A 12,701-nucleotide genomic window follows, 5' to 3' on the forward strand; every position below is an offset into this window, starting at 1 on the left:
AGGAAGCAAGATCATCACCAAGCGGAATAGCGTTCTAAGAGGTAGGCCCTTGTTACATAGCATTTTGTCACTGTCCCTGTACTCCCCATTCCTTGATCCTGGAGGACCTCTATAGTGAACCTTGAATGATTTGCCTCCACGAAGAAACTCCCATTGTGTCCTTCTTCATGAGCAAATCATTTTCCTTTTGCACCATTTCCCCTGAAACTTTTGTTTTGCCCAGTTTACAAGACCGACGCTAATGGCCTTTATCTCCCCCACACTAATATGTATAGATTAGCACTATTCCTCGTGCTAACTAGAGAGACTGAGTTGTGTTTCAGTTGCGTCGGTCCTATTATGGAAAGTTTTTTAAATTAGAGCCGAAGCTTCCAGCTCTAGAAGCTCCGTAACGAAAGTCTGGTAAATGGTTTGGCCGGATGGGATCGAGGATGATAGTTTGGGCTCCTTTCCCCTATAATGATGGAACTACCTCAAGGGATAAGTTCTTCTCCCATGAGAAGAGGATCAATATCCCATCCATATTTCCTATATAAACCTCCCTTCTTCCCAAGCACAAGCTAGTTTTTGGCTGAGTGTGAGTGTTATAGTTGCAAATTGTTGATGTTATTTTGGAGTACACAAGCAAGCTATTACTAGTTGTAGCTATCTAGTTGTGTGAGGGAGAAGTGCGTTTTGGTTTGGAGTGAAGCCTAAAGGGAAGAGATTTAAAACTATTTTTATTTGAAGCCATCATGGAATGCTAGCAGAAGTGTGTGGGAACCTAGTCTTGTCAGAGGAAGACTGCGACGTTAAGACGAATGGTTGTAATCTCTCTTTGATATTAATATATGAAACTATCGATTGATTTCCTACATGTTTTTTAATTTTACATATTCATGTCTTAATGTTTCTTGACTTGTTAAGCAAGTTGAATTACAATTTGTCTATTATTATGTTTGTATGTTGTTATCGTTTACGTGTTTCAGGAACTTGAAGAAGGAAGCGAGAGACTGCTGGAGCGAGCAAGTGAGGACATCATCAAGCAGGATAAGCAACCAAGAGGTAGGCCCTATTGATTGATTCTAACCTAAGGAAATCTTCCATAGAATGTATCTATTGTGGCTAGACCCATTATTGAGCTAGAGGAATTCGTTTGTGTCTGCACTTAAAATTTTACTTCACCACAAATTGGCAACTCCACTGGGGAACCCAATCCTTTTGTTTGTCTTGGATTTCATGATTTCGTGAGAACTTTTCTAGTTCCACTTTTTCCCTTTGGTTCTGTTTCTTTTCTCCTGCTTACTAGCCTAAATCTAAAATTCATAGTAGCAAATCTAGTCCCTGTTTTGAAAAAAAAATTGTTTTTCCTCAATTACCTTGGCCAACGCACTTAATCCGCTGAAATTTTCACCGACATACGTGAACTGTTGAGGAAAAGTCGCGTCGACCAGCCTATGGCACTTGTTGTTAGTTAGGCAGTTGTGTCGATGCTTGTAAGTGAATATTAGGGCTTGACCCCAATCTTGGCCAGTGTGTTCTGCTCTTGTGGTTTTGACCCCGTAAGATTTTTGGATTGTTTTCTCCCTGATTAGAAAGCTACTTTTCATTTGGTTTTTCTTGCTTGTTGGCTTGTTATCTTTCGATTAGATTGGTTGAGTCATTTAGTGGCCGGCGACACTAAGGCATATAGTTGGTTGCCCATTCAGTAGTTTGTGAACTCACTAAGTCAGATTTTAGGTGTGTTTACTCTTTACATTTGTTTTTGGTCCTTTTTACAACTTTGACCTCTTTTACACAAGTTTGAAAAAGTTTCGTTTACTTGCCTAAACGTTTATTTTCCAGCACTGTTATAGACATTTTTGTGACTTACAACATTGAGCATGAAATGTCCATAATCTAAGGGATCCAAAGCCCTAAAACATGTTGTTCCTACCCCTAAAGGAACAAGGCTAACTAACCACAGCAATTCACAGAAGTTCTCCACCTGAAACTGCGCAAAAACAAGTCAATTCAGGATCATGTCAACTGCTCCACTAAGCATCTGCGCTAAATGTCAACTGCTACACTGGCTACCTGCGTTGAATGTCAACTCCAACACTAGCTACCTGCGCTGAGCGAGTTTGGACAAGTGGCAGGCTCATTCCTCAAGGTGTCAATGCCCAGGAAGCTTCCAAAATGACACTTGCCTCAGGGAATTCGACTGGTGATGAGTAAGAGGTTCCAAATCTCCAAGTGGAAGCAAGAACCTCCAAGTGGATTCAAGAACTGAGAGAGGGAGAGGACACTAGTCAGATCTCAAGCTGACTCATCCTCTCTCCAAAATAACTATATATAGATCTCTCCTCCATGAGATCTAGAGGCTGGAATTTTGTTATTGCAAAGAATTGCTGTTGGTTTGAGACTGGAATCATTGGGTGCTTAATGCTTTGAAGGGAGGTGAAGATAGGAATTCCATTCTGCTGGGAAGGAGATGCTGGATTGGAGCCCTATGGGTTATATCTCTTCCTGAACCTTGTTATTTATCAATAAAGTTATCTTGGTTTTCTCCTATATGCTGATGTATCTTTGATGTATGATTGCATTAGTGTATTTGATTTATTTCTAATCTTGAATCATTTATGAATATGAATATCTGCCTTTGTGTTGTGTTCTTCTCTTGTCTCAAGTAGCTGTTCTCTTGTCGCAAGTAGTTGTTCTCTTGTGATCTTGCAGGAAGGAAAGTAGCTGTTCTCTTGTGGTTTTGCGAGGAGGCAAGTAGCTGTGAACACCCAAAGAGAAGAGGATCTAGATCGAGGGACAAATGGAAGACACCGGTAAGTCCATTGATCTCTCTTCTTTCTCATTTCATAAAGGAAGAAACCAGAATAACTGTCTCTGTTTGTTGCTAAGGCACTGTCACACCTTAGGTGGATAGGATCATCCTGCATAGGCATTTTTCCCCACAACAAATTGGCGACTCCGCTGGGGAGATTTGTTTTAGTCATTTTATTTGTGTTTACATCATTGTTTGCTTCATAGACTTAACAGCAACAATCGAACTGCTTCTGCAAAGTAGACAGTTGCTGCCTTGATCCTTCACTGGATTTTGTCTATGATCTGAACAATGGACTCACAAATGACTTGATGATCCTTTGTGATAGATCTTAGTACCCTCTCAAAGCATCCCTCTGATTATACCTTGCTTGTGTTTCTGATTTGGCCTGAAACTGTTGATTTTTGAGCAATTTGTGACCCAGAACCCAGGGGAAACGAGAGTTTCTCCTTCAGCGCAGACACTGTGAAGGCAGTCTGCATTTCAACGCAGGTCCCGTGAAGGCTACCTGCGCTGAATGTCAAACCCACAGTGTTGGACTTGCGCTGAACCAGTTTAGCCTTGTGCAGCTGGGGTTCTCTGATCTCTGTTGCCCTGTTTTGATCTCTGTTTTTTGCAGCCTTTAACCAGCATAGGTACCAGTTTGATAACTCCTTTTCTTTTCTTCGATTCCACCTCCTTTTGTACAAAAAGACTATGAGTGTTTTTATGTGTTTTTACGTCATTTACAGTTTTCCTTTGCATGAGTGAAATAATCATCCTGTAGCCCTTGATTCAGATCTGATTGACTGTGATCTTAGGAGAGAGTTCATTGGCTGTTTACAGTTGATTATACATTTGCTTTTTCTTATAGGTTTGAGTTTGTCTCTTTTAAGTGTCGAAACAAGTATTCATTTCGAAAGTCGCAAAGTGATTGTAATCTCTTCTATCCTTGTTGATTTCGAAAAAGTAAACTTGTTTGTATCTGTCATTTAAAAGCAAATTCAAAGTTGTACAAAAAGCTTTCTTTGTAGGCATCAATACTAAGAAAGCGGAAAACAAACACCTGTATTGTGCATTTGCATTTTGATAAGTTTGCATGCTTGATTTAGGAAAGAGTGCATTAGAGTGTGCTGATTGCTCTTTGAGAAAAGATGGTGTCTTTCTTTTCCCTTAGTAGCTAGGATTTTCAAAGTTGAAAAGATAATAAAGCTTGCTTATCATCTTAGACTGCATTTAGGAATTGTACCATACATCTCGTGGTGATCCTGAAAGGCAAACTTCTAAAAAGATCAACTTAAAATAAACTGAATGAACCTAACAATGCTTTGCAACATAACGCACAACATAGAGGTCTAGGCTAGAGACGTGTTCCGGCGTCGTTAAGCCTAGTGACTGTCGATCTCGTGGAAGGTGGGTGATTCCTCCTGAGGGACGATAGCGCTAGTACGGATTGTGCTCCCACGTACCGTCGTGTATATATTGGGAGACCCCTATAGGCATATATCCTTTATCCTTAGGAAGCCGTGTCGGCCGCCCTACTGATCGCAATGCAGTGAACACAGCATTCACGAAGATCGACCGCCCGTACCTTAAAAAGTATTCTACGGTTTTGCGAAAAGTTTGGCACACCCTCTGCCTAGAACTCCAGAGCAGTTTCTTTTGGCCTTTTTCAGAATCTATAACAGAAAAAGTCCATCCGAGCATTTGTCACTTCGGGCTCGTTAAAACATCGAAGGAGACTAGAGTCATCTTTAGCTTTTTCTCGACTCTTTAAAAGTGAAAAAGCAAGTTGTGTCTAAAGTGTCGTTAACAATTTATTTTAAACGGAACAATCACCCTTTATTCCTACGTTGATCTTTAGGTTGAAAAGATGGAGCACACCAACCAAGGAATTCCCCTTGGTGGAACTCCTAGTCCCTTCTCCTCTTAGGGAGATGTTGGTGCGCCCCACATGGCCACTTTGTCACTTCCAGGATTGACAATTGGCCTACCAGTCTGGCTCTTTTCAACCAATGTCGTTCAGAATACCACCATTCCTGAACAGTCGAGTCAACAGTTAGACCAGATAAGAGTTACCCACCAGGCTTCAACTTCATCTTCCTCTCCTCCTTCCTCTTCACTTGACGGAACTGGTAAATCAAAAAACCGAGTTCCTAAGGAGAAGAAGGAGAAGAAGAAGAAAGAGAAGAAGAAGAAGGAGCCAAAGGCGACTGGGGGCAAACAAGTGTCGTCTGACAAGAATCCACACACAGCACTCGTAAGGCCTAAATCGCCATGCGTCATATGCAAAGGAGACCACTTCCACTGAGATTGTCCCTGTATCCCTCAGATACTAAGGGACTGGTCCCCCCGTTTGCACAATTCGGTAGCATCAACCTCTAATAGCCATGTTGACTGCTCACCGTCAACTAGCGGAAGTGAAGCCCTAGGACAGAGTGGGAAAGCTAGATTTCCCTGCAAACTGTGTGAAGGTGATCATGCCATCCACCGTTGTCCCTTCTTAGACGAGGAAAAAAGAGTTCTGGAAGATTGCCCGATTTTACGAGCGCAACTTCCTCCTGGATATCAAAGACCCCTGCCAAGTCCTTCGCTAGTTGAGAACCTGGCTGACCCGCCCAGGTGGTCAGTCGAAGCACCTGTCATTGAAGATAAACCATCTGAATCCATACCTGATGAAAGTCTAAAGGTTGAAACGGCAGTTGACCTGGTTTTTCCTTCAGAGGCTCTATCTTCGAATGACACCATCACATAGGAGAATAAAGACGACACCGTCCAAATTCTCTTCATCAGCACTGACTCTGATGATCAAGGGGGCAATGCCACCATTCCTTTATCGCAGGAAGGAAGTTCATCGGAGCGCTATCCGGCTGTATACTCGGTCCCACCACCAAGCAACCTGGTTGTGTCCTTTGACTGGAACCAACTAGGCAGACCCCGCTTTCCAGCTAGCATACCATTTAGAATTATTGTCCAAATATATAGAATGGTAATGGCTGGTACAGTTATTGATGAAGGGGCATCTGTGAGTATCCTTTCCTCTATTGCTTGGAAAGCGCTTGGTTCACCTGCGCTTTTGCCTGAAATAAGAAATCTATCAGGCTTTGATAAAGGAACCAGTCGACCTTTAGGGATCCTCCCCAATGTGCCCATAACATTGAAAGGGAAGACCGTTCAAATGAACGTGATGGTCGTTCAAGGACCCTTGGATTATAACCTACTCCTTGGACGAGACTATATATATTGCATGGGAGCCATCGTCTCATCACTCTTTAGAGTAATGTGTTTTCCGCATGAAGGAAGAATGGTCAAGCTCGTGGACCAACTTTCATTCCCCGGATCACGCATCGCAAATAGTTATGTACCATCCCTAAATGGTCTATTCACGCAAGAAGTGTCTCAACCCACGGTCTGTCCTCCTGATGAGCGGGAGTAATCCGGGAGGATATGACTAGAACCCAGGGGGCATGCGTCCTGGTCTACTTCGGCAGAGAACTTTGGGTATAGGGTAGGTTTCCGCGGGAGAATATGACTAGTCCGTACCCCGTCCGTCTAGGAAGAGGGTTGTTCTAGAATAAGATTCTTTTGTTAAAGTTATGTGAGTTGGCGGGCTACGTCGCTCACCTTTGCCTATTTCGGTAGACATAGCTGAAGAAGTGTCTTGTTTGCTCCGCGAACGAGACAATCTTTGGGTAACCTGAAAGAGGTAAGCCTCTCTCGTTAAAACAAATGTTTTGGCAGAAGTGAAGTAGAGGTAACCTTGAAATCGTACTTTATGCCTGGGGGCATGCAAACCTTTTGGAGTGCAAGCAAGGGATGGCTATTTATTTTTTAAATTTTTAGGACCTCTAACCCTTTAAACTCGTAGGATTAGTCATTTCCGAACTTGCATGAAGAAAGGATCTGGGGCAAAGCTTATGTGAGATGAAGCTCCATAAAAAATAGCATCTCCAATGAGACACTCTTATCATATGACTGGTATAAATGAGCAGTTTTAGCATAAAGTTCATGCTCGTTAAAAAATAAACGCAAGATCCGAGCAGTTTTAGCACATAGTTCATGCTCGTTAAAAAATAAACATAAGTTTGAGCAATGTTTTGGCGCATTCAAGCTCTTTAAAAAATGAACCTATTCCGGTAAATAACCATTGTGTATGTAACCTTATCAGCCATTAAAAGCCTTGGTCGTGTTTGCACCGTCACCTCCACTTTTAATTTGGCCGATCATTCACCTCCATATGATTGTTTACCCATTTTGAGGAACAGCTGCGAAGAGTGATTTCACCTAGCCATCCTTGTGACACTACCGTGATTGGAAAATTCCAACCTGTACCTGGAATCAGCTGCTAACCCTGTTTATCACTCGTTCCTCAAAAGACAAGTCTTCTTTAAGCTCTTTTCAACTGACTTGTAAAATATGAAAAGATTGCCGAGTTTTGGCCTTCCAGCTCGTTAAAGCGACCGGAAGAGCTATCCCTCCTCTAGATTTTAATCTTTTTGGACCTGAGGGATTATTGCACAAAAAGATCGAGCGCTTGTTTCTTCGGCTCGTTAAAACTATCGAAAACTCATCCCTTCTGTATTGTTTTATACTTTTTCGAACTTAAGGGATTAGATGACGAAAAAGGAATTTTGGAGTTAACTTTATGTACCTTTTCAGACTCTCTAAAAATGAAAAGGACCGAGTTATCCTTGTCGTTAGACTCGTTAAAATCAACGAATAACGACAAACTTGTCTTTAGACGAGAATGAGTTTCACTATCGCTAGGCTCGTTAAAACATAGCAATGGGCTTGCCCGAAGGGCAGGTTATAGAACAAGCATATGTTATCCTCCTCAAGCTTGACAAAAATAAAGAGGTACTGGTCAGCAATGACTGGGGAAAAATTGGGAGAAAACTAAAGAAAACTTTGATGGTAGCAAGTCGCTCTTGAACATGACACTTTTCCTCTGTACCACAATCGGGTTGGGTTGTTTCATTCACCGGTCACATCACCATGGTCTCACCATACCATCCATAATTGGGGTAATGCTACCGATCCATCGCATCAGTGTTGCCATATGTTCAAGAGAAGTCGTTCAGAAAGAGTCAACCGGGTCCCATCCACTGCCATACATTATCCTTCATCCATTCATGACCGCCACCCTGAATCATATGTCACAAATCATTTTCACCTCCATCAAAATCATTAGCTCCGTTCCGTGTCACTGATGTGGGATTCATTAAGGCCCTCCTTTGACGGATTGCTTCTTGTCGACATCAGCTCATTATCCAAGAAGTTGATCTAGGGACAAGCCCTTCAGTACTTTGAAGCTTGCATGCCTCAATGGCAATTTTCTCACTTCCGGCGAAAAGTATACATCAATGACCTTCGACCAAAGGATTTTGCGTGGTGTTCGACGCCAAGTCCTTTATTCACACCACGTGAATTGTACTGCAGTACCTTGAGGGTCATTATCATTATCGGTGATTCCTCTCGCGCTTGTTAACGGTTTACATCATTGACCGGTAATCAAGCGATGTCTTTCCATGTTCGACTTCAGCGCAATTCTCACATGGATCGATTTGTACTTAGAGTGAAGACCGAACGAGTTTGAAGACCCCGGATCTAGTTTCATCCATCCGGGCTGCGATATATATTCAGGAAAGATAAAGACATTTGACATGTACATAATTGTAGCAGATGATCATCCTACTCAAAGGATGATAATTTCACCAAAATTATCAATCTACCATCAGACGATTGTCTGTTCTATGTACAAAAATGAATTTATAAAGCTGAGCATGGGAATGCCCGCCTCAGCTAGATCATGAAAGCAGTATGAATCATAATGTATTGTATTGTATCTTATTATAGGTCTCCTCCCAGCAAGTGGATGAACTTCGGACCCTCCTGGATAAAGCATTTCACCCGATAAACGGCCTCATACTTTAGGGGGAAACTGTTATAGACATTTTTGTGCCTTACAGCATTGAGCATGAAATGTCCATAATCTAAGGGATCCAAAGCCCTAAAACATGTTGTTCCTACCCCTAGAGGAACAAGGCTAACTAACCACAGCAACTCACAGAAGTTCTCCACCTGAAACTGCTCAAAAACAAGTCAATTCAGGATCATGTCAACTGCTCCACTGAGCATCTGCGCTGAATGTCAACTGCTACACTGGCTACCTGCGTTGAATGTCAACTCCAACACTAGCTACCTGCGCTGAGCGAGTTTGGACAAGTGGCAGGCTCATTCCTCAAGGTGTCAATGCCCAGGAAGCTTCCAAAATGACACTTGCCTCAGGGAATTCGACTGGTGATGAGTAAGAGGTTCCAAATCTCCAAGTGGAAGCAAGAACCTCCAAGTGGATTCAAGAACTGAGAGAGGGAGAGGACACTAGTCAGATCTCAAGCTGACTCATCCTCTCTCCAAAATAACTATATATAGATCTCTCCTCCATGAGATCTAGAGGCTGGAATTTTGTTATTGCAAAGAATTGTTGTTGGTTTGAGACTGGAATCATTGGGTGCTTAATGCTTTGAAGGGAGGTGAAGATAGGAATTCCATTCTGCTGGGAAGGAGATGCTGGATTGGAGCCCTATGGGTTGTATCTCTTCCTGAACCTTGTTATTTATCAATAAAGCTATCTTGGTTTTCTCCTATATGCTGATGTATCTTTGATGTATGATTGCATTAGTGTATTTGATTTATTTCTAATCCTGAATCATTTATGAATATGAATATCTGCCTTTGTGTTGTGTTCTTCTCTTGTCTCAAGTAGTTGTTCTCTTGTCGCAAGTAGCTGTTCTCTTGTGATCTTGCAGGAAGGCAAGTAGCTGTTCTCTTGTGGTTTTGCGAGGAGGCAAGTAGCTGTGAACACCCAAAGAGAAGAGGATCTAGATCGAGGGACAAACGGAAGACACCGGTAAGTCCATTGATCTCTCTTCTTTCTCATTTCATAAAGGAAGAAACCAGAATAGCTGTCTCTGTTTGTTGCTAAGGCACTGTCACACCTTAGGTGGATAGGATCGTCCTGCATAGGCATTTTTCCCCACAACAAGCATAGATTACATTGTTGGTCTTGTGCTTGGTAAAGTCAGTGTTTCATTGATCTGAATGAACTTCTCTTTTCATGTTTTCATCTGCTTGAAGAGCTTATTGTCTCGAAAACGTTTTCACTGAAAGATTGTATGCGAAAAATTTGTTTCGTTGCTTCATGAAAATTATGAAATTCTAGCTTGTTGCATCATTATGTTACGATAATTTGCATCTCTTAAAAGACTAGAAGTGCATCAGAATTTGAAAAAGGAAGAGATTTTTTTTGCTTTTAAAAGGACTAATAGATAAGTGCTTGTCAGGAAATTAGGAATTGGAATAAATTTTTCATTAGTTTATTTTTGAAAAAGTAAGGTAGTGAAAGATCATTTCATTTTCAGTTGCTTAATTGTTTGCATTTGATTGAGTAGTTTCTACCCTCTCTAGTGTAGGCATTTCATCGAATTGAAAGGGTCTTGTCTCATTTAGTTGCATTTCAGGTTTTTCAAGTAGCATCGCTAAGATCTGAAAACTTAAACTTAACTCAAGATCAACTCTAAAATGAATTCAATTAACCTAAGGTGCATTTGACATTAACGATCATATCTAGAAGCTCTAGGTTAGAGACGTGTTCCAGGGTCTTTAAACCTAGCAGCTGTCATTACCTTCGGCATTAGAGAGTGCTAGTATAGATTTGTGCTCCCCATACCGTCGAGTATATAATGGGAGACCCCACTAGGCTTCAATCCTTTTATCCTTAGGAAGCTAAGTTGGCCACCTTGCGAAAGTGATACACTGAACACAGCATTCGGGGAGATTGTATGCTCGTACTTCTTAGTTCGCCAGGGGGTTTTCTATAGTTCACATTTTCCTAGTAATCTTGTTTACCTAGATCATCTAGAATAGTCATTTTATCTTTTTGACTCATTAAATTTAAAAGATCATTCGAGCACTTGTCCTTTTGAGCTTTTTTCCAATCAAAAGTGATAGTAATCTTTGTTTCTTTCTCGACTCTTGAGAAATGAAAGAACATCAGTCTTTTATGCATATTAATAATTGATTTCCCACGATCTAAAACATCCTGTTAACCTTTTTGACCAAATCGTGAGTTCCCTTAAAAGGACATTTTAAAGCCTTGAAGTTATTTGTTTTGTCGACTAAGACAAGGTCATCGTGGTTGAACCATCTGGTTCACCCAATTCCTCTTCCTCTCCTCCATCTGAAAAATTCTCTGAGGAGCCGTTTCCTGAGTTATCAGAGTCACTCAAGGACCAAAATGTTGAAATCACAATTGTTTTGAGTGTTCAACCATTGTCATCTCCTCCTCCACCTACTTTCAATAGAGGGTCATCTATTGATCTTGGCCCGAAATCTCTAGACAATCCCATTCGAACTCCAGAGAACTTGTCAACCATTAACGGTTAGCTTGGACTAGTTATCTATCCTCTGAACCCTATATTTGATGTTGTTGAGATATCACCACAGCATCCTTACAATCTGTACGACCAGCCAGGTGTTCCTTTGGAACTATCCCCCGATACACGTTCGACCATTCGTCGCTGCTTGTTTTCAAACATGGAACCCGAAGGTGATGCTCCAGTCACATCTCTGGATGAGTCCAAAGTTTCTACTCCACACACTGTTGAAGGGGAATAATTTAAATTTCATTTTACTCCTGAGGGTTTCCCTTTTTCGAAAGGTATTCCCACCATTTTTCCACCCAACTATGTGTCTTTGGGGCACTTAGTTTTAGGAACACCTAGTACCTCATCACTCTACCATAATCCTATATGGGCGTCAAGAGTCAGACCTACATCAGGTCCATTCGTCATGAACATGACTTCCCAATAGGTTGTTACTTCAGTCACGGTGCAACCCTTCGTGTCGAATACTCTTGTATCATCGATCCCAGTTACACATCAGTCACAACCGAAGTTTCAAAGATTGTCTTTGTCAGTTCCTCTGTCCCATTAGTCAGTGGCCATATTGTGCCACCGCCTGGGGGGTAGAACCTAAATGTTTCCATGGTGTTAGGTGCCACTAATGTGAGCAGCTCAAAAGCTCACATGCTTGGTATAAACCAACCCTCTTCTGGTATTATCTATAACCCTGTTGATCCTACTGGATCAAGAAATGTCCAGTACCAACAGGTTCAAAATCTCGTTGGTCCATCTGGATCGAGCAATGTTCAGTATCAGCAGCCCTGTTCAGTATCAGCAGCCCTATGGGGCTTAGGCCCAATACCAAAATCCTTACATTCCATATGGTTCTCAAGGATTGGTTAATCAACCTTACACCCTCCAATCTGGGCAGTACATCCAGCCTGGCTATGGCCAGATTCAATTCGATAATTTCCCGAGCACTATTCAAGTACCCTTGCAACAGCAAGGAAAGCCTTTACAACAACTAAGGCATCCTTTGTTACTGCAAGGGAAACCTTTGTCGCAACAAGGGCTCTCTGCGTAGCAGCAAGGGAAAATTATCTCGCAGCAAGGTCACCTACAACAACCGCAAGGTCAATCCTTACAACAGTTGCAGCAAGTTGTGCAGCAGTAGATGCAATATGCTCTGCACACCTCTCAACCCATACCCTCGCAGGGCCAACCTCTACAAACCCAGGGAAAAATTTTGCAACTGCAAGGTCAACCCTTGTGTTAGAGTCAGTATTTGCATACTACCATCAGTGATCAAAATTGCTCTTTTCATATTCATTTTAGGTGTCCCACACATAAAAAAATTATCATTTGACTAGGTCATGCAAAAAAATTAGTCACTGATGGTAGTCCTAGTCCAAAAACATCACTCTTCCCTAAATGTGATTACTTGCTGGCATAGTTTCATATCTTGTTGACTATACATCATCCATAAAGTTATTTTTATCATGCCATTTGTATCAGTCATGAGGTCA

The sequence above is a fragment of the Pinus tabuliformis genome, chromosome 8 (genome assembly GCF_031772625.1).
Source record: "Pinus tabuliformis cultivar Carrire ecotype Pingquan chromosome 8, CPIR1, whole genome shotgun sequence".
NCBI classification, from domain to species: domain Eukaryota; kingdom Viridiplantae; phylum Streptophyta; class Pinopsida; order Pinales; family Pinaceae; genus Pinus; species Pinus tabuliformis.